This window comes from Halyomorpha halys, unplaced genomic scaffold (assembly GCF_000696795.3).
Source record: "Halyomorpha halys isolate HHAL.00 unplaced genomic scaffold, Hhal_1.1 Scaffold830.1, whole genome shotgun sequence".
NCBI lineage: Eukaryota > Metazoa > Arthropoda > Insecta > Hemiptera > Pentatomidae > Halyomorpha > Halyomorpha halys.
In genome coordinates this window covers 267,626-273,428 of record NW_027112407.1, presented here as the reverse complement: position 1 = coordinate 273,428, position 5,803 = coordinate 267,626, and the positions used below count along the sequence as shown (strand labels likewise).

Here is a 5,803-nt window from a genome sequence, read left to right as displayed (position 1 = left end):
CCTCACACGTGGGGGATAGAGTGGGCTCAGGGATCCTCAGGTCGATTATGTAGATATTGTATATTAGAGTAAATGTGACTAGAGACTATATTATTTTATCATTTTGTTATTTTATTTATTTATTTTCCATACAGTTAGTTTTATTATGTTAATTTGGTTTATTCTTCTGTTTGTATATATTTTAAGAGATTTTTTATTTTTTTTATTTTAGTATGTATGAGATCATTCAACAAGACAAATTCTCGAAATGGATTATACGCAACAAATGACATTAGAGTTGAACTGGCCAAAACAAAGTCAAATATAGAAGAACTAGTTCAGGCAAAGCAGTTGCACCCACTTCATTAAAATTATTATTTAAATTAATCGATTACATAACATGTAACATTTTTTAAATACATAAGAATTTGTACAAAAAAAAGTTTTATTGACAACACTTTTCTTTTTTGTTAGGGTCCGGTAACTAACGAATAATTTTAAAAAGACCCCCCATATAAACTTAGAGAAACGCTGTTCTATACCTAATAGTTCAGATAATATGTATCTTTTCGCAAATAGGACATTAAAAACTATGTAAATCGTATCATAACTAACTCATATAATTGCTCTCTAAAGAAGTGTTTCTAATCAGCGTGTGAAGGTTTTGAAACTGTATTTCATTGCTTATTTTGTTGTTTTCCCTCGGAGCTGCATGTTTAAAGATCCGATCTAACAGATTCCTTTTTACATCCATCCATGCGATTTATCGAAAGAATACGATAATAAAGATAACTCATAAACCCCAAATTGATTGAGTTCGGCCCTCATTACATTTAGTCATTTATACAGAATATTAAGAAACCTATCTATAAAGAGTACTTAAGAACTTTGTAAATCGACGGCAATGATTACATTGCACTTGCATAGCAGACATTGTTGGACGAAGAGGATGGAAGATGTCCTTGAGGTTGAATGATGACGCTTCCATGATGATTACATGATCCAAATCTGATAATTCCATTGAGAACTATCTTGTCCAATCATCAGGGCTCTTACAAGTCCGGTACTTGTCTTCGGCTTTCCCTCCTACAATAATTCATATTATCATAATTTAAATAGATTATCTCTTACATTCTATTAGTGCTGGGTAATCTGACATCTATAAACAACTTAATACCGCTTCCCATACTTTAATTTTATTAGCACTGTTTTATTATTATTTCTCCTACTTTATTTAAAATTATTATTATCAACTGAACAGTAAGCAGTTGATAATTTAGAGAATTACAAATATATGATTTTGTTATTATTTTCCATTTGAAATAGTATTTATTATTTAAATATTTTATTTTTCATATTTTTTTTTTCGAATAATGCTGTACTACGACTAATGTTAATGCTTATTACGATTAATGTTAATAAAGTACCTAGTATTTACGACAATATGCGATACTAATAAACTATTACTTTTTTTCACATTTTCTAATTGATTAAACTTTTTAGCTCAATAGACTGTTTTAACTAAAAACAAGTTGAAATAATGCTATATCAATTTATTGGTACTAATATTTAATTCTATTCTCTGTTTCTTTAATAATATTAATTATTAATAATTTTGAGATGTATTGAGGATTTATATGTGTGTTACAGCCTCGTACTCATTAACTTTTAATTATTAATATATACATATATGTATATTAATAAATATGTTCTTCATTGTATTAGGCTCTCTACATTCCACCGATTTCTTAGTAAGGTCACTGCGAGACACTCTTTCACAATTACCACATTGCGCTGCTATTAACTGAAAAATTCTTTGGGTGTTGTGATACAGTCTATTATCTGATTTACAGAAATATAAATAGCTAATATACACCGGAAACCTGGCTAAGGGATAGTACCTTTCAGGTAGTAGCCTGTATGGAGACCCGGCACTCTGCATCCGTATAAATGCATAGTTGTATTTATAAATGGGTTGATTCTGTTATTGTAGCCGTACGTCAACCCTGTGGGTTTTGGAGCCCTCTGGTGTCCACCCAGCCTCATAAAATGGGTACTTAGTAAGTTGAGGAAAAATTATGACCACACCACCTCCTTGAACAGCCATTGTTTTTAGAAACGGTCCTTATAAAAGTTCTGAATCATCATGGTTTGTAGTGGTAGCAGATTTTCATTTTTCATAAATCGATTATATTTAGGTTTCAATTAAGTTCTCACTTGTTCTCTGAGTGGCTGTTCAGTAAGGCTGAACCATTTCAAGATTATTACATCATTCTGGACATCTTCAAAGAATTCTCATGGTTAAGACAACATTTTTCTAGAATGATGTGTTGATTATTTATTATTTATTATCCCATATAAGTATTAAAATCTCACGGTTGATTTTTGTCTACGATGTTTACAGGTCAAGTAACGACCCATGGGCGTTCTCAAAGGATGGAAGACTGTTCTCCTATAGGTGAAAAAAAATTAGTAATTAAAAAGAAAGTTTTCGAAAGGCCAAGTTTTGGACTGTTTCAATAAAAAAAATCAATACTGGAGTGATAAGGTTTTGAGGTTTCGCTCTCATAGCCAGAATTAAAAATAAATTATATGCTATCATAATTGAATATTAAATTGTTCATTTATAATTTAGGAACTTGAGTATTTTTGATGGAAAAAAAAAAAAGTGGTATAGTAGTACAGTTACATAAAAAAAAACTCATAACCTTCTCTACAAAATTGTACTAAATGAGTTAACGCATTGCATTTGTTACTTTTTTTTTAAAGAAATAGCGATCTGATAGAGGAGATTACCTTGATGCCTCTTGCTTCTCCTGATGATCTGCCTTCTTTTGCTCCTTCGGCTCTAATAATAACTCTCAAGCAATAATGCTCCCTTCGTCTTTCCATGGTCCTCAGAATCTCGTTTGCAACTCTTCCTCCTACCTATGTACAAAGTATGTACTGAAGAAACCATAAGATTTGTTCCCTTCTTTTTTTATCTTATAGCCACATCAGTAGATTATTTGTGTGCAAAATTTTTGATAATTAGATATCCATACGTACATGTTAATCTCTTAAAATTGGCTTACACCTGGACAAACAGCTTGGAATCCTCACACAAGACTGAAAAGACAGGAAACGCCTCATCTATGCCAACTATTACAGCACTTACTAGAAAAACGGTCTAAACCTTCAACTTATTACCATAGACTCAACTTTATGACTATAATAAAGTACATCTAGATGTACTTTATTATGTAAGTCTAGACTTACGGAATTGAGCTTTGGGACACCACGAAACCATCGAATTCCTCTCGTATCCTTACAAAAGTAGTGTAATCCCATCAAATCACCTTTTCCCTTCGTCGTTAACCTACCGAATGCCTTAAGTATCCTTTAATAATATAGTCTCTGTCGATTCATTACCTTAGACTGCATCTAGACAAACGACTAACTTGGAATCCACACACAAGACCGAAAAGAAGGAAACTGCACGTCAATTCCGACTATTGCAGCACTTACTTGACATACAGTCTTAATTTCCAATCCCTTATAAAAGACTGACCTACAGGACTATAATAAGGGATATTTGGAGGTAGTTGAGCTTTGGGGATCCACTATATCATCGAATTCCTCTCGTATCCAATCCCTACAATCCAAAATCTTTCGTAAATTCCTTAATGTGCCTTACTTTCTCACAAATAGTCATCCACCAGGACCTCAATGTTCCATATCTTACCGATTTGGCCAGAACCATTCTCTAACTCTTCCATGATCAACTTCCTATCCATTCGAATCCACTTGTTTCTAACACAGCTTCTGCTTCATTACCTTGGTGTCTGAATAGAAACTTCCTCGAGATTTTCTCCTGTAATATTTTTTTTTATAATCTTCTCTAAAGTACGTAACTTTGGAATTTTCAATAGTTATTCTTATTTATTTACTTTTTTTTAAAGTACTCTCGCTGTAAATTTCGACGAATTCACGTTGAGTACTTTTTTTTTATCCAACTCGTCCAGTAGGGATCCAATCGCCAAAAGCAGCAAACAATAATTTACGATTTGCGTACAAATGGATAGATAAACCAAAGAAATTAATCGTTTTAGAATACGATTTCTTCTAAGAATTCGTCATCATAATTCGTTGATCGTACACTGCAATGACTGTAGTGATGATGGCACCTCAATTAATAAACATCTCTATAGTAATGATGGATACTTTCGCAATATTAGGTTCTAAAACGATTTATTTTTTTTAGATTAATTCGATTTTGACATAAGTCGTAAAAAATTGTTGATTTTGGCGATTTACACCTACGGAAAATCTTATTATAATCAGAATCCGTAAAAAATATACCCTACTCAATTCGAATTTCCAGAATTAGGATTATACCAATCCATAAAAATTTTTACATTTAAGTTGTCCATAGGCTACGAATTACTTAATCTTTACAAAGTATTTTTGTCTTAAGTTTTATGATAGGATTCATTTACAATCACAGAATATAAATCTTATCCCTCCAGGAAATTAATCAAAGGGTGTTCTGTTACTTTTTTTTTATATTATTATGTGATGAAAACTATAAATATACATACAAAATGGTTTGTTTTTTCGATTAAGTTCGAATTCTGGAATTCCTAATGCCTTTAAAACTGATAAAGTTATTGGAGCTTTTAGCACTCTTGGAAATTCCAGAGAGATGGACCTTAGCACCTTTTCCCGAATTCCTCGGCCGCCTATGATGGCTTTATCTGAAGAAGAGCGTGGGAGGCAGAGGCTAGGTGACCTGGAAGGAAACCGTAAATCAGAAAGCACTTTACTTCAAGTAACAGCTGTTCCATACTAACTTACCATTATCCCTTATCTCGTCTTCTCTTGTTGTCTTTCTGTTTTTCTTCTTTGTTTGTTTTATTTTTTGTTTCTTTTATCTTTCATATGCGGTAAAGGAGTGTGGTAAATGGTTCTCATAATGCGGAACTAAGAAATATTTAATATCTATTTTTAATTTTCATATTAAACTGAAAACAGATACAAATTTCTTGCCATATATTGATCAATCAGGCCCACTGAAAGGTTTCCTAACATTTATAAACGTGTATGTATAAAGAAGTTTTGTTGGTATGATTTAGAGCATGCCCACTTCTTTTAAATGGGGTAAAAAATATACATTATTGAAACTAGTTCAAATTATCACCATCCAAGAATAATTGTAAAATGCAGTAAAGCTGTAAAATAAGTCTAGCCATTGAAAACTTGCAACAAAATAAATTAAAATTTAATGCTTGAAGAAGTTTGTCGGGGGGTGCGGTCAGCAAAGAACAACATAAATAAACAAAACCATATTTATTTATTTTATGCTAGGTTTTGTTTATTTATGTTGTTCTTTGCTGACCGGACCCCCCGACAAACTTCTTCAAGCATTAATCTACGGTCAACTATCTACACCTCATAATTAAAATTTAACTTAGACTAAAATAAATTTACACTAATGAAGTAACATATGTGATCAAACTTGTCAATTTTGTTTTATTTTGACTTAGTATAACTGTATTACAATTAATTATGCTTGTAATTCAGTATTTTTTGGTAAAAAAAAAAATTGTAAACACTTCTGGATATATTCTGTAGGGCTTGAATACTATATATTCAGTGTAATAAAATTATATTTAAATAATGTAAATAATAGTTATAAATCATTCCATCTTTCAAAATTGCATGTAATATCTTACCTTCATCAGGGTGTGAAGTACCGAGTGCAGGTGTGAAGTATCTCATTATGTTTATTATTCTGCTGCTGGTTGGAGTTGACAAAATCTATATGGGTGTAGTATTATTTGTA

General features: G+C 31.7%; 1 protein-coding gene across 1 annotated transcript in view; it reads left to right on the top strand.

Annotated features, from left to right (window-relative positions):
• Positions 1 to 5,803, top strand: part of LOC106686485 (protein dachsous) — a 383,586-nt gene that overhangs the window by 122,330 nt on the left and 255,453 nt on the right. The window lies entirely within an intron of this gene.